At 47.8% G+C, this 20,957-nt stretch overlaps 1 protein-coding gene across 1 annotated transcript in view; it reads right to left on the bottom strand.

The window, feature by feature from the left end:
* SYNE3 (spectrin repeat containing nuclear envelope family member 3) overlaps positions 1–20,502 on the bottom strand; it is an 88,872-nt gene extending 68,370 nt beyond the window's left edge. The window contains exon 1 of the mRNA XM_028716797.2: positions 20,136–20,502. The gene's annotated coding sequence lies outside the window, so the exon portion shown is untranslated. The remainder of the gene's footprint in view (positions 1–20,135) is intronic.
* Positions 20,503–20,957: the final 455 nt, after the last annotated feature.

Here is a 20,957-nt window from a genome sequence, read left to right as displayed (position 1 = left end):
AATTGTTTCTGAAGTTAGAAATCAATTGCAAGTCCTGCAGGATGCCCCGTGCCAAAAGCACAGTCATATCCTTAATGGCATGGTAGCAGCATTAATTGTAGGATGAAAGCGCAACTATGCTAATGCTGTTCTTGTTTGTACCGCGAGAAAACTTATTAGAGAAGACTATCTGATCAAAATCGCTCTGGGCATCAAAATTTTGGAAGGATCTCAAAGCCATGTGCTCCAGGATAATTAAAACTGCTCCTAGATGATCCAGCCATTCAGCTTCTTTCAATAACTCCATCGGCCCTGAGTGCATCGTATTGCAAAACAACCCTGACAAAAAGAAAATACCAGTTATGCAAAGGCTTGCCTGAATCTGAGAAGACTGACCAACAACTCCATCTCCACGCTGCTCTCCCTTCAGGAAGCAAATCAACTGTTACAAACCCCACATTGCACAGATAAGTTTTTGAACCGCAGAACACAGTTTTGGAATTGAGTAAAATAGGCTGTTTTCTTGCATGACTCATTTTTGCCTGGACTTCTGCAGTTTTCCATAAATTAGTCACCCACCCTCCCACTGAGCATATATGCCAGGCATTGTGGGTCAGAGGCACAGACAACATCTGCTTTCAATCCCTGAAAGTATTTCTTTCTCAGCCAATTGGTACATTCAATTCTGCAAGGACGTTGGAGTATCATAGGAACATAGGAATCTGCCTTCCACCAAGTTAGACCTTGGTCTACAGCAGCCTTTCTCAACCTTGGACCCCCAGAAGTTGTTGGACTACAAGTCCCATCATCCCTGTGCTGCTAGCTAGGGATGGTGGGAGTTGTAGTCCAACAACATCTGGGGACCCAAGGTTAAAAAAGGCTGGGTTGTAGTGACTGGCAGTATCACCATCTCCATTACAAGGTTTGTTTTGCTCATGCTGGAGGGGAGGAGCAAAGCAGGGGTGATCAAGCAGCACAACACAAACCGGGAACACCGATTCATTGTGATGTGCAAATTAAGAACCTTGATATAGTATAGTTATGACATGCTTTTATAAATGTTTAGGTGCCTTGATTGGGGAGATATGGGAATGTAAGTTCCAATCCCCACTCAAACAACGAAGCCAATTAAGTGGGTTTGGGCTTATTCAACTTAACCTGCTTGGTGTGATTGTTGTGCAGCTAAAATGCTGCTTTGAGCTTCTTCATATTGAAGAATGGGACACAGCTGTAGCAAGTCATACATTCAATAGGATTTGGAGAATTCACAACCAGACATGATGTGGAGAATTCACAATTAGGATTTGGAGAACCCTTCTCTGTTTCAAATACAAAATGAGAAGTTGTCTTCTGAAGTTAGAGCAAAACTTAACTTTCTGTGTGCATTATTATTTTTTTGCAATAGTAGATAGAGGTGGGAGACGATGGGAGAAATGAAGAAGAAACAGAAAGGAAGTGATGAGTAAGAGGGGAAAGAAAAAAAAAGCCCAACTAAGATCAGTTTATAGAACAGGAATTAAAAGAAGATGCTTTATGCAGGGAAGGGCTGGGACTTGGAAGCTATGCTGCAGATGCAGAAGATCCCAGTTTTAATCACTGCTCTCTTCTCTTCAAAGGAGCAGGGCTTGAGAACACCCTTCATGAGATCTGGAGACCTACTGTCAAGTTAAGGAAGCCCAGGGTTGGGGAACCTGTGGCCTTCTACATATTGCCAGACAACATCTCCCATCATCCCTGACCACTAGCCATGTTGTCTGGAGCTGATGGAAGCTAGAGTCCATCTATATCTGGAGTGCCAGAGGTTCTGTGTCCCTGCAATAGACAATGCTGAGCTAGGTCTGACTCTGTATAAGGCAACTTCATATTGCTAGTCAACCATAACACCCACGACTCTTTTTCCAGGGATTGGAGCAACGAGCGCTTTCCTTTCTTTTGTGTGTTTTTGTTAAGCAGTGGTACTATTGCGAACAGCAGGTGCAGAGGCAGTTTTAGGAGAACGCAACTGGCTCCCATGCACTAAGCATCAAAACGAAAAGGGCACCACAACAACATTCCCCTGGTCCTATCTCTCCCCTATCTCACTTGGCAGCTATTTATTTAACAAAAATCAGGAATGCACCTGATGGCAAACGCCACATCTAGTTCGGCCTTAACACACACTGAAACCTAATATTTTACTTCCTCCTCTTTGAATACTGTCAACTAGTTCCCATTCATCAGGCGTCTTGTCAGTTTTTATAGGTTTCAAACATTACTCTTCTGTGCAATTTAACCAGTTTATTTGATGGTGACCTGGGCTCCACAGAGTTTTTCCTCGGGGATTATCTCTATTTAAATCTTATTCGCCTTTTCAACAGAGCCACCCCTGCTGCGCTCCGGCCTTTAGTTGCATAAAGGGATTGCTCAGACAGCGGCCTGCTCTTCCCTTGTCATCTATACAGTCGTGTGGGAGACAAACAGAAGAAATAGGAATCATTTATTTGCTTACTTATTTCACAGCGTTTATATACTGCTTGATTGCAAAAAAAACCTCAAAGCAGTTTACAAAAAAATATAAAGAAATAAAGAATAAAATTATCATGGAGAACCAGTTAAAAAGCAATGATTTAAAACAGTAAAAATATATTATGTGGCCAGTTTTGAAGATTGAAGTGGTTGAGAAGGCATATATGGGGGAAGGAGATTTTGCAAGACTGTTTCCTTGCATATATAAAATGGACTCCTCCTAGTTTCTGCCTTATTCTACTTTTTCCGGTTTCAACAGTTTCAGATGGAGTTTTGACAAAGCCCAGCTTTTTCATTTGCACAAGGAACCCAGAGTACTGCCTAATACCAGGTCAAATGAATTGTCTGTGGTGCTGAAAGGCAGCAACCCCTTCAGGTGCCAGTCTGCAGTACTTAACTGGTGATGCCCTTTGCCGTCTAGTGTCTGTTTTCAGGGTGGAAGCCTGCAACTCTCCTCTGTGCCTGTAAGGCTTTTAAGGCAAAGAAGGGAGCTTTTTAAACTAGCCCAGCATGCATCTAAGTGTGATCACAAAAGGGCGCTCACTGGGAGACTAAAGGTACCCCTGCCCTTACGGGCCAGTCGTGTCCGACTCTAGGGTTGTGCGCCCATCTCACTTAAGAGGCCTGGGGCCAGCGCTGTCCGGAGACACATCCGGGTCACGTGGCCAGCGTGACGAAGCTGCTCTGGCGAGCCAGCACCAGCGCAGCACACGGAAACGCTGTTTACCTTCCCGCCGGAGTGGTACCTATTTATCTACTTGCACTTAGGGGTGCTTTCGAACTGCTAGGTGGGCAGGAGCTGGGACCTAAAGACGGGAGCTCACCCCGCCGCGGGGATTCGAATCGCCGACCATGCGATCGGCAAGCCCTAGGTGCTGAGGTTTTACCCACAGCGCCACCCGCGTCCCCACTGGGAGATTGCTGGGTAATAAATAGTTAAGAACGCTTTTATGCATTGCTAGCATTCAACCTGCTGAGAATGCCAGCGTCCAGCCCTGGCACATGAAAAGAAGTGTGTCTGAACATGCACAGAGCACCTTTTTCCTCGCCCATTGAAAAGAGGACAATGCTGGCCTGAGTGATGCTGGCCCTTTTCATCTTAGAATTTGGGCACTGCCTAAATCCTCAAGCATTAAGAAAGCAACTTAAGAATATTGCCAGCGCAGAATAATTTCAGGGTGGCGATAACCTTGCAGATGCCTGACTGTAAGAATTCTCCCTAAGCAGGCTTTTTGAATCATATGTTTATCCCTGCTCATCTCCCTGCTTAAACTGGGATTTGGCACTCTATGAGAAAACAGGCTTCCCTCGAAAGAGGTACCAGTCACGGGATGTTGCCTGGGGACATTTACGATTCATGTGCCTTTGTAGTGATTTTGTTAGCTCCAGGTGGCTGACAGCAAGTCCAGTGCCTGATGGGAAAGATCTGTATATACCATAACAAAGGCAGATTTAAAGAGGGATTTATTTAAAAGAGGATCTGGTGGCTTTGAAGAATGCAATGAAGAGATTTACTACCCTTCCAAATGTACAGTGGAAGATAGCACAGCGACTCTGGACAATTGTGTGTGTGTGTGTGTGTGTGTGTGTGTGTGTGTGTAGCGTGTGCAGCACTGGCAGCTGTTCCAATATTTTTAATCGACACCATCTCCAAATGGCTGCTCCTTACTCCCCCACTCCCCTTCCACAGAGGATATATTTTATTCACTTATACACAAATATCTATCTCCATTTTCTCCTCTGAAAGGAAATGCTCAAAGCAGCAAATGAAGTAGAAAAGCAAACACAGGAAATAACATTAGCAACATGGAGCTCCAACCCAGAAATGCACACACGATCAGGTCTTGTAGCTGACTTTTGTAAATGCAGTGGGTCAGCTCAGGTATCATAATCCCTGTGTAATAAAACGTGGGTAAAATCTACAGCTTATCCTTACATCTGAAACGGGAAACTGTGACTTAATGGCCTGGTTCACGACGTAATTTAGTTCCATGCAACGGAGGCTGGGAAAGCCTTGGTCTCTCACACTTCCACTTTCCCTCTCCTTTGGTTGCAAGCAGTGGCGGAGGAACCCTCTCTAGCACCCGGGGCGTGATGCCGAGGGGTGGGTCAAACTGCCTGGTGACGCACACGCAATGTCCATACAGACGCACACGTGGCAGCCCATACAGTTGTTGTGTGAGAGGAGCCCATACTGACTGCACACGCACTCGGCCACTCTACAGCTGGGGGGTGGAAGGGGCCATCTTGTCACCCCCCAGAGTGTCACCCGGGGCGGCCTGCCCCCTCTGCCCACCACTTCGTACGCCCCTGCTTGCAAGGAGATCAGAAGCATCCGCGCCCATGTTTAAACTAGCCACGGTTTCTCACTATGTCTGAAAAGGATAAACCGTGGATAGTTAAAACCATAGTTTACAGAAATACACCAAGGTCAAATCATGGTTTATGATCCTGATTTGTTCCAAAAAACCTTTGACTACAGTTTCCGATTCAGATGTTAATGACAAACTGAGGTTAACATAAGAACATAAGAAGAGCCTGCTGGTCCCTCTAGTCCAGCATCCTGTCTTACAGGGGCCAACCAAATGCTTCTGGGAAACCCACAACCAGGGCCTGAGCTTCTGCAGTTTCCAGCAACTGATATTCAGAAGCATCACCGTCTTCTTTGACTGTGGAGGCAGCGCACAGTCCTCATAGCTAGCAGCCGCTGATAAGTCTTATTCTCCAGCCCACTGTACAGAAATGCATCAAGCTGTTGGCACCTCCATTCTTCCTCTGCCAGCACATGGTGGGCCAGCAATTTTCTGCGCAGGCTAATGACTTTTGCGGAAATTATTTCCAAAGCTGTGAAGCCGCAGTCCACACACAACTCCCACGCCAAGCCCTTTGTGCTGAATAAACACAGCGACGGGCCAAGCTGTCTCCTCCCAAGCTTCATAGGGGGTTTTGCCAGCTTGTGTCACGCAGAACATAACACAGGCTGTCACCTGCCACCTTCTGCTGCATTCCGCCAGGAATGAAAAATGTGTGTCTTCCCAGGGGCCCAAGAGAAACCTGTCAGGTCACATGTGCAATGTAAGCAATGCGACTCCCATTAACCTGTCACTAGTTCAACCTGGAGAGAATGGCGTGTTGCGCTTTATTTCTTTTAAGGGCTGTGCTCCTCAGGTTCTCCGCTGAAGTTGCCAGGAAGATAGTTAAGATGTCAGTTAAAGAGTTGGGAGGAGGCCAACTCCTCTTAAACCTCCAGACACTGATCAGATAGTAATGACTCTCAGTCACCGCTGACCTGATCTGGAGAGACACCAGCCACCAGTCTCAAATCTCTTTATTAAATCTCCTTCGGATCGGTTAGCAGAATCACCTTTGACTGGTTAGGTACAGGTGCTTTTGGGGGGAAAAAGTTTAGCGGAACTGCCCCCTTGCCATTCCTTTGTTCCAGTAATTACTGGCAATGCAAACTTTAAGTGCTTTAGGTAGTAGATTAATCAACTAAATGCTGGTTGATTAATTGGCAGGGATCATTTTAATGGGTCCGGGCAAGCATAACCACTGGGTCTGAGAGTTAAGGACAGAGTTATCTGGCTGTATTTAAGCATCTGATTCTTGTTTGAGGTGACTTACACCACTTTTTATTTCATTTTGAAACGGCCCTGCACCCCAGCGGTTGCCAATCCCTTTGGGGCTTGGGGGCAATTTGCAAACCGGAGAAAAGGTGGTGGGTAGCACGACACACCGTAACCATGCACAAACCATGTGGATATATGGTACAACCACCAACACACTTCACCAGCTCCCTGATCCTTTCAGCTGGAATTATTTGATTCAGAGACCTTCTCTGCATGTAAGGCAGGTGATCTACCCACTGAGATATGCTGTTTATTTGGGGATATTAGGTGCCTCCCCTGATGCCACATCATTGGTGATATGCATTGAATCCTCTACGGTCAAGCTGCTTAACTTATACCAGCCCTGTATTTAAGCACGAACTTGGCAGCCGTAGGCAAGAAGGCCCCACACAGAAGCGAGTAAGCAGGCTGGCAGAAAATACTTCCTCCTGCTATGGGAATGCAGTGGGCAGCTGACTTAAACATAGAGCTCTCTGTCCTTCTTCTGTCATCTCCTGGCAACCTAGGATTTCACCCCCAGGGTATTATTATTATTATTATTATTTTACAAGGCTGGTTCTCAGATGAAAAAGCTCAAATAGCCCTTGCCAGCCAAACGGTTGTATTGTTGTGCTGTGGGATTTCTGGGGGAACTGTTAAATTGGGAGCATTTCCGGGGGGGGGGGGGGGCTTTATGCAAACCAGGCCAATTTGTATATGACAATTTTCCTTGTTTTTCTTTTACTTTAAATTGGACTAGTCATCTGAACGAGCATTCTTTCCCCATGGGAGTTCCGCACTCGCATAACGTTATGGACTAACACCAGCAATCGCTCTGGCGTTTTCCAGAGATGATCTGAAAACTTTCACACTGGGTTAAACAAGATAGCGACTTCATCAGCAAAATCTGTTTCCAGGGTAAGCTTTTTGGCATTTCCCCTCTTCTTGCCCTGACACATTCCTGGGCTACCCCTCTGAGCACCTGCAGACTACAGTTGCAAAGCACAGCATGGGAATGACTGGAGAGTCAGTGCTGTGGGGCAATTGCTTACAAGCTGACCCATTAGAAAGGAAGGGCTCTAGTCTACTGCTTCATCTGACATGCTTCAGTCTTTCCTTCCAAGAAGATCAGAGGTTGTGTGTGTGTGTGTGTGTGTGTGTGTGTGTGTAAGGACACAGACCAGCAACACACTTGCATCCACATGCAAGGAATGGCCACCAGCTGTGTTTGAATCTACTTAAAGATAAGTTTTACATTTAACAACAACAACATTTTTTATTATTTATACCCCGCCCATCTGGCTGGGTTTCCCTAGCCACTCTGGGAGGCTCCCAACAGAACATTAAAAACACAATAAAAGATCAAACATTAAAACGTCCCTAAACAGGGCTGCTTTCAGATATCTTCTAAAAGTCAGATAGTTGTTTATTTCATTGACATCTGATGGGAGGGCGTTCCACAGTGCGGGAGCCACTACCAAGAAGGCCCTATGCCCGGTTCGCTGTAACCTCCCTTCCTGCAGTGAGGGAACTGCCAAAAGGCCCTCAGCACTGGACCTCAGTGTCTGGGCTGAACGATGGGGTGGAGACGCTCCTTCAGGTATACTGGGCCGAGGCCGTTTAGGGCTTTAAAGGTCAGCACCAACACTTTGAATTGTGATTGTAAACGTACTGGGAGCCAATGTAGGCCTTTCAGGAGTGGTGTTATATGGTAGTAGTAGTAGTAATAACAATAATAATACCAAACCTTCCTAGTGGTGCAGCAATAAAACTTCTATCACATTTAGCAAAGCTAAGCAGAGTCTGGTCTGGTCTCAGGTTGGATGGGGGTCTCTGTGTTGAGATTCCTGTATTACAGAGAGTTGGACTAGAGCGGTTCTCAACCTGTGTGTCCCCAGATGTTGTTGGACTACAACTCCCATCATTCCTGAGCTCTGGCCTTGCTAGCTAGGGGCGATGGGAGTTGTAGTTCAACAACATCTGGGGACCCACAGGTTGAGAAAGGCTGGTTAGATGATCCTTGGGGTTGCCTCCAACTCTACAATTCTCTGACAATAACAACACCAGAAAAATGTGATCAGTCAAACATAGGAAGCTGCATTCTATCGAGTCAGACGCCTTGCTTCCTCTAGCTCAGTGTTATCTATAATGGCTGGCAGTAGCTTTCCAGGGTTTTAGATGGCGGATATTCCTAAACCTTCCTTGAGACGCCAAGGTTTGAACCTGGAACCTGAATGCAAAGCAGACCCTACAGCCCTTCCCCAAATGTCTATGCTCCCGCTATATGTGCCTTAGAAAGCATTGCCTTTCTCTATGCAGCGTAATCAAGACCTAAGACCTAAAGTCTAATTTCTGCACAACATGGGCAAAGCCAGCCCACTAATTACGCCGCTTGAGCCAGAAGAACAAAAATTTGCCTTGCAAAACCCAATAGGCTAGAGGGTGGGGGAAGGGATCTCATTCTTCCATGATGCAGATTAGGCCAGAAGCAGTGCGTCCTACCATTAAAATGGGTCCGAGCTGCTTAATATAGCCAAAATGAAGAGCTCAACCTCCTGTGAGTCACTGTCTTTGCAAGAAGGCTGATGGCTTCCTGGGAGGAACTCAATTCAATTTCTTGGTTTCAGGGTGGATTTCAGTGAGTGACGAAGAGACCAGGCCACCAGAGCCCTGATTTACTCTCCTAAAATGGTGATTCATTTCTGCAAAGCACAGTGTTCTTAATAAATGACATCTGTTTGTTCCTTTCGCTAACCCTGTAGGGTTGAAAGTCAGCCTTGCAGCCTACCCCTGCAAAACTGGTTTGTTCAGAAGAACCATCTGTTGTCTGAACTGGGCAGCCAGATATGTAGGGCTGGCCAATGTGTGGCCCTCTAGATGTTGTTGGATGACCGCTCCATCATCCTTGACCTTTGGCCATGCTGACTGGGGCTGATGGGATTTGGGGACCAACAACATCAGTGAGGCAACAGGGTCCGCATTCCAGACCCAGAGAGAGAAGTGTCCAGTACTGAAGACAGGGCTTGAATTGGAGTCAAAGAATCTGTTTCCAATGACAGCCCAGCTAACATGGTGCCCTCCTGATGCTGTTGGACTACAACTCCCATGAGCCTTAACCAACATAGCCAGCGGTCAGAGAAGATGGGAGCTGTAGTCAAGGATACTGGAACATTGACAACTGCCATCTTACAGGGCATGCCCTGAGACAAATCATTTTATGCATCTATTTATGAATCGCCTTTCACATGTGACTCAAGGCCATTTGCAAACACACCACTAAGTACAGCTAAAAATTCAAAAATAGTACAAAAACACAGCTAAGTACACATTTAAACGCAATACAAAATGGACAACTAAGGCAGAGGCCTTTTTCATCCATCTGGAACAGGTTGGCGAAAAAAGAATGTCTTCAAATGTTTCTGGAAACTACAAACAGCAGGGGTACCTAAACAGAGATGCTGTTTGGCAAAATCGGGGCAGCCACACTGAAAGTTCTGCTCTGAGTTACAGTGGAGGGGACTTCTGATACTTTAGGGACATGAAGGAGAAATTCCCCCCAACAGCTGCAGTGACTTGCTAGGTGTATGAGGTGTTCGGCCATGGGTAGGCAAACTAAGACCCGGGGACCGGATCCAGCCCAATCGCCTTCTCAATCCGGCCCGCAGATGTTCCGGGAATCAGCGTGTTTTTACCTGAGTATAATGTGTCCTATGTGTCCTTTTATTTAAAATGTCTCTCTAGGTTATTTGTGGAGCCTGCCTGGTGTTTTCACATGAGTAGAATGTGTGCTTTTATTTAAAATGCATCTCTGGGTTATTTGTGGGGCATAGGAATTTGTTCATTTGTCCCCAAAAAAATATAGTCTGGCCCCCCACAAGGTCTGAGGGAAAACGTTTGCTGACCCCTGTTAGGCAGTCTCTCAAGTAACTGAGTCTATGGTTAATAAACTACTGTTCCCTCGCCCAAATCTCTGCATCTGAAAATTTTCCTTGCACAGATTTCCAGGGTTTTTAGGGTCCAGAGTGCAAAGAGGCACCCAAGCACAGAATTCCCTACAGACATTTGTGCTAAACATGTGAAGGCCAGGCGTGGTGGAAGGGGCACATGCATGTCCCAAAGCCCCCTGTAAACTTCTTTCCATTGCATCTTCAGGCTGAGCACTCAAAGAATGTGTAAATTTTTTTGATGGGGAAAGTGCAAAAAGCAAAATATCGCAGGAGGCGCCACTTGCAATGACTATCAGCGGTAGACTGGTGAAACCAATCAATATATCAGATTTTGGGGTGTGGGTGGAATTTTTGAGAATGAGCACCCTGTGACCAGTTTATTCTGATGAGCAAGTTAAAGGCTCTCTAAGACTTGCTGAAAAAACACTGAGGTTTCCTGCCGAGATGCAAGTCATGGAGGAAATGAGAAGTTGGTTTCTTTCAAGAGCTTATTGGCTGGAACGCTTCGTGACGGGGAGCTGCTGCAAAGCTGTTGCCTCCCTGTTGTGCGCCTTCTAGCTTCCTACATATTGGAAGCTCCTCTGAAAACCATTAAAAATAATTGGTGACGCCGTCTCATCTTTAAAAAGAAACAATGGCTTGTTGTGGAATGCCTGAGCCAGGCACACCTTCTGAATATGTGGGTAAACTATTTAGAAGCAGGCATATATTAGAGAGGAACCGAAAGGACCAGTTCTTGAGCACCTTATGGACTGGCTGGAGGCAAAGGAGTGGTGGGGGGAACCAGCCAGGGAACCCCCAAGGGAAGAAGGCTCAGAGCCAGGGGATTGATGTTGGGATGATGATGAGTGGTCCTAGGGAGAAGGGGGGAGCAGACTGCGGCCTCCTGTTGTTAAGTGTGGCTGTCCAGAAGCCTGTGAAAAGGACGTGAGTGCAACTCTTCCCACTTGCGATGTCCAGAAACTGGTATTCAGAGGCACTGCTGCCCCCAACAGCGGAGGTGGAATACAGGTACCATGGCTGATAGTCCCTGATAACTTTATCCTCCATGAATTTGTCAAATCACGGGAGGAATCTGTGGCTAGCCAAGGAGGGGCAAATTGAGGATCCAAAGTGCCGGGGGGTTCAGCTGGGAATGCAAGCTGCACCTCCAGAACCCAAGGAAAGCCTTTTTGGCAAGGCCTGACATGCTGCTGTGTAAACACGGGGCTTGGCTTCTCCTCCGGCGGCAGATAAAAGAGAAGAGCAGATGGCTTAAAAGGGAAGGCAGCACACGGTGGCAGAGAGGAAAGGATGCAGCTAATTCCCTGGGAATTAAATCCCTCACATTGAGAGTTTTAGAAGCAAGAAGAAGAAGAAAGGCTGGGGATGAAACTGGATTCGGCAGAACTCTCCTAAGGAAAAAGGGGAAGGTGTTGCATGGAGAGAGACTACAAGCCTGCGTGCTGCTTTTGAGTTTGGGGAAGGGAATTGCGAAAAGATGGGTGGGTAAAGGGATTAAAGGTGTGTCTGTAAGGAAGCTGGTTCTTGCTTGTGCTTCGGCTCCTAGTGCAGGAGTGTAAACTCTTAAGAGCAGGAGCACCAGAGAACCTCACGCCTATAGTTCTCTTGGAGCTTGTATCCCAGCCAGTTGTCCCTACCCATCAAGTTCAGTACTGGTGTCTCTGACGTCCTCCAGATGTTTTGGACCACAACTGCCAACAGCCCCAGCCAAACCATTAGCTGGTTGGGGCTCATGGGAACTGTAGTCCAAACAGTTTTATTATTTATACTCCACTCATCTGGCTGGTTTTCCCCCGCCACTCTGGGTGGCTCTAAATGGTTCCACTAAATGGCTGGGGATGTCCATGGCTACAGATAGGGGCCTTTCCCACCTGGAAATGCCAGGGATTGGACCTGGGGCATTCTGCATACAAAGCATATCATTCTCCTAACAAACCATTCTGCATACAAACCATATCATTCTCCTAACCCTTCTCTCTCTTTGGCGATCCCTCGTAGCCAAGTAAGATTGTCTTCCCTAAACACGGTTTTAACAACGAGTCCATAAGTGACTGTGGAGGCCAATTCTGGATCCACACGTTCTTCCACAGTGGGGACATTGGTTTCCAGGCAAGAGTTGATCACGGTGTGGATGTGCCAAGCGTGCCTTCCTCCTAGCACCTTTCTCCCTTGTGTCCTGAGTTCGAGTGTCTTCAAAGCCCATGACACCTTTGGTAAAGGCTGTTCTCCAACTGGAGCACTCGCAGGTCAGTGTTTCCCAATTGTCAGTGTTTATACTACATTTTTTTTTAGATTTGCCTTGAGACAAACCTCTTTTCTGGCCACCAGCAACTCATACTGCTTACAACACACCCTCCCTGTTGTATATGTAAATCCACTTAAAGGTTATGCTCCATGCAACTGATGAAGCAGAGACTTGTCCACTAATGCTATAATAAGGCTGCTAGTTTTTAAGATGCCCCAAGACTCAGTTTGACCCTGTGGCAGCTGTCTACCTTGCAACGCCAAACTGTTTCTCTCTCTTTAGATACAGCGTCCCCCCAGCTCCAGTGTGTAAGAAGAAGAAGAAGAAGAAGAGTTTGGATTTGATATCCCGCCTTTCACTCCCTTTAAGGAGTCTCAAAGCAGCTAACATTCTCCTTTCCCTTCCTCCCCCACAACAAACACTCTGTGAGGTGAGTGGGGCTGAGAGACTTCAGAGAAATGTGACTGGCCCAAGGTCACCCAGCAGCTGCATGTGGAGAAGCAGAGACGCGAACCCGGTTCCCCAGATTACGAGACTACCGCTCTTAACCACTACACCACACTGGCTCTCCATAAGAACATAAGAAGAGCCTCCTGGATCAAGCCAATAATGACCCATCTAGTCCAGCATCCTGTTCTTAGAGCGGCCAACCAGATGCCTGTGGGAAACCGGCAAACAGGACCCAAAACCAAGTACACTCTCCCCTCCTGTTGTTTCCAGCCACTGGTTATTCAGAAGCAATACTGGCTCCAGCCCTGGAGGCAGAGTCCAGCTGTCATAGCTAGCTGGCTACTGTGAAATGTGTCACAGAGCTGTCACCAGCCACTAAGCTCCTTTTCTGGCTCTCCAGAACCATCGAACAAAACCCTTTGGCTAGCTCTAGAAACACCTGTTGAAGATCACTGCCCGTTGGTGAGTCCTCAGGTTAAACAAAAGTTGGTAGCCTTTTCCAGCTAATACCACACAACAGGACTGTGTTACAAAGAGGTGTGTTAATAAAAGGGTGTTACTGGATTTCAGCTGCAGACAGCAGTGCCAATAGCCAGGGATCATAGATCTGTAGAGTTGGAAGTGACCACGATATGATATGATACGATAATTGTCATTGTCATTGTCCCATACAAAACAACGAAATTGAAAAATCTACATAAAACATTCAAAACCCAACAAGCCTGCTATCCCAGCTATCCCAACCTGGTTAGCCCCCTAAAAGCTCTGATACCCCATTTTTAAATGCAATATACTCCCATAGAGACTCCTTACACTGTGTTTAAAACCAAAATCACATTTGGGTAGAAACTGTTTCTCAGGCGGCTAGTCCTCATCTTTATCCTGCCCACCTAGCAGTTCGAAAGCACATCAAAGTGCAAGTAGATAAATAGGTACCGCTCCGGTGGGAAGGTAAACGGTATTTCCGTGCTCTGCTCTGGTTCGCCAGAAGCGGCTTAGTCATGCTGGCCACATGACCCGGAAGCTGTACGCCAGCTCCCTCAGCCAATACAGCGAGATGAGCGCCGCAACCTCAGAGTCGTTCACAACTGGACCTAATGGTTTACCCCTTTACCTTTTACCTTCTTCCGGAAGGCAGAAGCTGAAAGAGATCATTTCCGGGGTGTGCACTATCCTGCGATATCTCTGCAGCTTTCTTATGGCACCTGGAAGCATAGATTTGATCCAAGGTGGGAAGAGTGCAATCGGCTATAAATAATTTGTTCGAACAAACCCTGACTCCCCTCCAGGGAGCTCTCAGCGTCTGCACGCGCCACCATCTTCGAAACTTGGACCACCCATCTGGTCCAACCCTCTGCAATGCAGTGCTCGAACCCAAGACCTTGAGATCAAGCGTCTCATGCTCTACCGACTGAGCTATCTAAGGTGGGAGCTGCAGTTCAACAACAGTCTGAGCAACACACGTCCCTCCCACCCTGACCCTAATAAAAGGGACATACTGAGCGGCCTCTCTAAATCCACAAATCGAAAAGGCTGTTGGCTGTCTTCCCCTCTGCACAAAGAGCTGGGGAAAGAAAGAGCTGGATGGTTTGGCATGAATGCCTTGAAGTTGGCCGATGGCAAGCAATTTATTCTGCCCTCCTCTTGTTTCCCTGCTGAATCGAGTGGGTCTTCCATGCCCAGCCTCTTTCGTGCAGGCGCCTCCCTTTCTGGAAAGAGATATTTTGTTTATCCCTTGCAGAGACAGGCCCACCAAGCAGCCGCCAGTGGGAAGGCACCAAAGGGTGCCAACAACACACGTCTACGATGCAAAAAGGTCATCACGTGCCGGGCTGTAATTATACCCCGGAGAGAAGCTCTTTTGGCGGTTTAACTCTGCAGAGGCACAAGCCAAGACTTGTTCACAATGCTAATGGGTGGATAATGAATGTGTTTCACTCGGAGGACAAGCCATAGTGTTACAGTAATCTGATGGACAAAATGTTAACATGTTTCTCCACCCGCCCCGCCCCCCCCCTTTAGGTCCTACCTGGAGCCATTAATAAAGACGTAAAGGAGGAGGCCTCAGGAGGGCTCCTGAAACTAATTAATGCCTGCTTCTACTTGGCATTAAGAAGAACGCTTAGCATTTAAACAGGGGATTTCAAAGTGCTCTACGTATATCATCTCAATGATCTTTAGAACAGGTAATGCACAGGTAATGAGGGGGGAATTAAATCGATGCAAAACAGCAAAACCCTAAAAATAAGTAGTCTGCAATACATAAACGTATGCATTTAATGCTGCAATTAAAACACACTTTAATAAAATTAAAGCAGCAGTTCTATGCACACCCATACTGTACCTGCAGCACTGAATGCAGTAGGATTGCCTAATCCACTAACTTCTTAGCATTCTTCAGTCGCCTCTAAGGCGAGGTGCCTATTCGACTGCTTCAATCTGCAGACTTGCACCTTTTGCAAAGGCCATAGATTGTTCGTTCTGCATTTGGAGTCAGTCCCTTACTGTGGCCATCCTTTGGAACTCCCTGCCAATTGACATTAAGAAGGTGCCCTAATCATCATCATCATCATCATCATCACCAGCCACTCTGGGCGGCTTCCATAGAAACCAAAAAACACTAAAATATCATACATTAAAAACTTCCCTGAACAGGGCTGCCTTAAGATGTCTTCTGAATGTCAGGTAGTTGTTTATCGTTTTGACATCTGATGGGAGGGCGTTCCACAGGGCGGGCACCACTACCAAAAAGGCCCTCTGCCTGGTTCCCTGTAGCTTTGCTTCTCGCAATGAGGGAACCGCCAGAAGGCCCTCGGCGCTGGACCTCAGCGTCCGGGCAGAACGATGGGGGTGGAGACGCTCCTTCAGGTATACTGGGCTGAGGCCGTTTAGGGCTTTAAAGGTCAACAGCATCACTTTGAATTGTGCTCGGAAACGTACTGGGAGCCAATGTAGGTCTTTCAAGACCGGTGTTATGTGGTCTCGGCGGCCACCCCCAGTCACCAGTCTAGCTGCCGCATTCTGGATTAGCTGTAGTTTCCGAGTCACCTTCAAAGGTAGCCCCACGTAGAGCGCATTGCAGTAGTCCAAGCGGGAGATAACTAGAGCATGCACCACTCTGGCGAGACAGTCCGCGGGCAGGTAGGGTCTCAGCCTGCGTACCAGGTGGAGTTGGTAGACAGCTGCCCTGGATACAGAATTGACCTGCGCCTCCATGGACAGCTGTGAGTCCAAAATGACTCCCAGGCTACGCACCTGGTCCTTGCTGTTTTGCTTTAGAGACCTGCTGAAAATGCTTACCCAGACAGGTAATTTAGTTACCTATATTCATTCTAAAGTTGCATTGATTTTCATCTGTATTTGCATGGTGTTTGTTTTATGTACATTTGTTTGTCATTGCATTCTGGATTTTAGCTGTGTTTCACTTTGGACAGCTTTTTGATTAAGCACTTAAATCATCCAAACAAACCAAGAATGCCTTTGTGCTCATTGCATTGGAAGGCTAGAACGGGCTCACTTTTTGCTGAGCAGCCAGCCAGCACACTACCTTTGCATTGTCCCCTATATCTCCCTAAGGGAAGACATACGTGTTTAGTATTTTAATATTCTGTTGGGATCCACCCAGTGTGACTGGGGAAACCCAGCCAGATGGGCGGGGTATAAATAATAAATTGTTGTTGTTGTTGTTGCTTTTTTAGACTGGAAGCTCAAGGATGGTATAAGATCTCCATATACCCATTGGCTCGGCTCAGGCACAATTAGCAGTGCTGGTGTCCAATCACAGAAGGCAAACAGGTACGATTGGAGAAGTTTCTCCACCAACATCTACCTGTGTTTTCCCACAGCTATATCCTTGCACCTTGCACGAGCACCCTAAGTATCTTGTTTTCAGTTTATGCTTATGCTGCAGCTTACAAATATTATTCAAATTAGGAAAGGGAGGCAAAGGAAACAATAACATTGTTGGAAACTGCCTGTTTTCCTCATGTTTTCAAAGAGTAAGGTGGATCATAAAGCTAAAACATTGTGTTTTCTGGGGAATGCTGTAAATTAGAATGAGAGCAAAAAATTATCAGGGGTTGTATTCAACTAACTTTTACTCAGAGTAGACAAACTGAAATTAATGGGCCTAAATTAGTAGTCATGGCCACTGGTTTTGGTGGGTCTTCTCTGAATAAAAACTAGAGACATATATAGGACAATTGCATGTTGATCCCACTGTCCCTTTCTGCAGACCAGAAAGGATGGAGCTGGAATGAGAGCTGTGCTTCAGTGGTCAAGCAGCTCAGGCTGTACATAGCAGCTGAAGGCTCCATCCCTAGTTTGGAACAGGTGTATCCCTGCGCCTCCCCTCCTCCCAAGTCACTTCCCATGATGCTAGGCAGACACTTCTGCACCTGCTCTGCAGTTCCTTCTCAACTGTCTCCTCTGCGGGTGGGTCTGTCAGACAGCCACAAACCCAGGCAGCTGGTAGGGGGACCTCCAGCCCAAGGAATCTTACGAAGTGTAGTTTGCTAAGGGTGGTGGGAAACTGTACCTCTGTGAAGAGTAGACTACAGTGGGCTGGAGTGTGTGTATGTGCTTTAAGTGTATGGTGTGCACACAAGCAGGGATTTGACCCCTGTACCAAATTGCACCCTTTTATCTATTGAAAGAGCAGCGGCACTGGAACATATGTACAGTGGTACCTCTAGTTGCGGACACGATCTGTTCCAGGGTGCCATTCGCACCCTGGAAAGTCCGCAACTAGCGCGGCACTTCTGCGCAAGCGTGGAGTGCAATAGAGTGCTTCTGTGCATGCACAAAGCACGTAGAACACTTCTGCACACATGCGCGCGGCGAAACCCGGAAGTATACACTTCCAGGTTTGCCGCGTTCGCAAGCCAAAAAGACACAACCTGAACCTAATGCAACATGAGGTATTACTGTACATGAGAAGAGCTCACAGGATCAGGCCAATGGCCCATATAGTCCAGCATCCTGTTCTCACAGTAGCCAAGCAGATGCCGCTGTTGCTTCCAGCAACTACCTTTCAGAAACTACCTCCAACTGGGGAGGAAGAGCTTTATCCTCCAAAAATTTGGCTAATCCTCTTTTAAAGCCATCTACGTTGGTAACCATTAGTGGCTGATAGTGAGTTCCATAGCCTGCCGATCAGAAGGTCGGTGGTTTGAATCCCCACAATGGGGTGAGCTCCCGTTGCTCTGTCCCAGCTCCTGCCAACCTAGCAGTCTGAAAGCATGCCAGTGCAAGTAGATAAATCGGTACCGCTGTGGTGGGAAGGTAAAAGGCGTTTCCATGCGCTCTGGTTTCTGTCACGGTGTTCCATTGTGCCAGAAGCAGTTTAGTCATGCTGGCCATATGACCTGTAAAGCTGTCTGTGGACAAACACTGGCTCTCTTGGCCCGAAAGTGAGATAAGCGCCGCACCCCATAGTCGCCTTTGACTGGGCTTAACCATCCAGGGGTCCTTTACCTTTTTTACCTTTTTAGTTTAACTATGTGGTGCATGAAGAAGTACTGCAGAAGTTCTCTCTCTGCCACCTCCCCTTCCGACTTTCCTAAGAGTCAAAGGTTTCAAGCTACCAGTACATTGGGAGGAATCCTGCCTACTGCATTTGACGTTTTCAGACCATTTCAGACCAAGGAATTATTAACTTGCTTTTGCACCCATGAAGGCACCAAGTCATGAATTCCCCACTCTCATGTTAAGTAGAGCAAATGTAACTATTTTAGGATGAAGTGAAAATGGTTCTTAAGATTTGTGACCCCTACAGACAGGTGGCAAAATTTAGGTGGAGGGGATTTGCCAAATATTCTCCAGAACAATTGTGGGTAGGACATGAGACTCTTAATCTCAGGGTCCTGGGTTTGAGCCCCACGTAGGGCAAAAGATTACTGTATTGCCAGGGGCTGGACTAGATGACCCTCGTGTTCCCTTCCAACCCTGCAATTCTATGATGGAACTACTGGATTATAGGGAATTACAACAAAGGGCCGCAGCTCAAAGGTAGAGGAAGTGATCTGTATGCCGAAGCCCCCTCCCCGCCCCATTCCGATCCCCGGTGCTGGAGGAGGAAGAAGCGGAAGAAAATGAACAGAAAAATATATTCGAGTCAGTTAATTCTGAATGAAACTCTGTTGTTAGTGTCTATTGGTCAGCGAGCTAAGAGAGGAGAGCTGGGGGGAGCTCAGACCGAGGCCGTCCCTTCTTTCGGTAGTATTAAAACAAAAATAAACAGTTACTTCTGGACCCACAATTACGCCTGAAATTCTGCACTGGCTGAAAAATGAGGGAGGAGGATTTCGCCAAACGTCGCAGGTGGAACAGAAGTTCTTTTTTCGGAGAACACCCCCCACTCCGCACGCACAACAACAAAACTATCAGGAAATGTATCGCTGAGAAAATAGCGGCCCAGCTGTTAAAATATATTCTCTCTCTCTCTAAAAAAAGGCGCCTTTTTCCAGAGGCTCCTCCTTCCACGAACTATAAATAAACCGCTACATTGTGTACGATACAAGGAGGCAATTGCACAACCGGCCCCTTTCTGCCAGCGCCCCTCGCTCCCCCCCCCATCTCCGCTCCTCGCATTTTTCAGTTTCTGTTTTACAGAAAGATCTACTTTGTGAAACCAAAGACTAGCTGTCGTCCGATACAAGAAAGTCCCCCTCTCCATTTGCCTTTCCATAGCGCACCGCGAGTGCCGCATGCAGCACCTCCGCCTGCAGTCCTAAAGGACACCCTGAGACTTCCTTCCAACATGCAGAGGCAGTTAGGATCCGCGCCGCGCGCAAACCGCTTTCACCGCCAATCTATCTATCATCTATCTATCTATCATCTATCTATCTATCTATCTATCTAATCTATCATCTATCTATCTATCATCTATCTATCTATCTATCTATCTATCATCTATCTATCTATCTATCTATCATCTATCTATCTATGCGGCAGCGGGCAGCGGGGAATCTAATAGCAATCGATATATTATTAGCGTCCGGAAACACAGCCGGTGGTGACGCTGCCCCGCGCCGCTTCTAAAAGTTCCCAGGCTTCAGCCTTAGAACTGGGAGGGGACCTGGCGGCGACAACCGGCTCGGGGTGGGATTTCCCCGTCTGCGCTTTTAGCGCGCGCGACGACCGCTAGATCCCGAGGAGGGCAGACTGGGCGGGGGGGGGCATGAAAAGTTTTGCCTGCCCGTCTCCGAGGAAGCGGGGAAGATGATCCCCGTCAAGGGAAGAAGGGGGACACCCATTTGCCAGCAGCCGGTGCCCCCGAACCGAGGCTGAGGGTGGCGCCATCGCCTGTCAAAGTGACCGCAAAGGCGGGCTCCGGTCGCGCGGCCGAGGGAAGCCCTGCTGTGGGTCGTCCAAAGTCAGCCCGAGCGCGCCACTCACCTAAAAGGCATGGAGAGACGGAGGGAGCGCGCGAGGATCCCGGTGCAGAGGAGGCTCCTGCAGCAAAATAAAGGCAGCCCGCAGCCGGAGGGCTCCAGGACCCGGAGCTGCGGCGGGGCCGTCGATGGCGTTGCCGGAGACTCCTCCCTCTGGGCCTCGCTCTCTCCGCCTTCGCCGCCGCTTGCCCTGCCTGCGATCGGCCGGGCTCATAGCTCAGCTCTGCAGAACGCTGCGCAAAGGCGCGGCGGGGCAGGTGCCCGGGGACGCTTTGGCTGAGCGCGCCCCGGGATCGGAGGTGCGGGGTGCTTGCTGCAGATCTTATCTTCCGGGGTCGCTGGGATGGCGGCGCTCGGGGCTTGTGTTATGTAAGCGCGTCAGGAGGGACTGCTTAAGAGGCCGGACAAGGCTTATGCAATGGCCAGATGCTCCCTAGGGGTCGAGGCTTGCAGTTGCGGGAACGAGTTTATATACGGTACCAAATTCACATAGCCTGCATTGGCACGATGGCGCCTTTGAACTTCACGCCGCCGCCCCCTCTTAGCCATGGCCTTTTGCGCCTTCAAGGTTGCCGCATTCAAAAACACAAGGGGTGCGGGTTAGTTCGGCCCGTTGCAGTTTGGTTTGGCTTTCCTTGCTGGAATCGCGTAGGCTTCTCAACCCCTTTGAACCACAGTAACTTTATACTGGGCGCCTTTCCCTCCCTACACACACAGGGCGCACCACACCGATCATGGGCATAGCCAGGAAGGCAGTCCCCCCCCCCCCACGCATCAAGAAAATAAATAAAAATACTTAAATAAAAGTAGAAATAATCAAAGTACA

The sequence above is a fragment of the Podarcis muralis genome, chromosome 1 (assembly GCF_964188315.1).
Source record: "Podarcis muralis chromosome 1, rPodMur119.hap1.1, whole genome shotgun sequence".
Lineage (NCBI taxonomy): Eukaryota > Metazoa > Chordata > Lepidosauria > Squamata > Lacertidae > Podarcis > Podarcis muralis.
The sequence above is the reverse complement of the archived record's forward strand: the minus strand, read 5'-3'. Positions and strand labels throughout refer to the sequence as shown.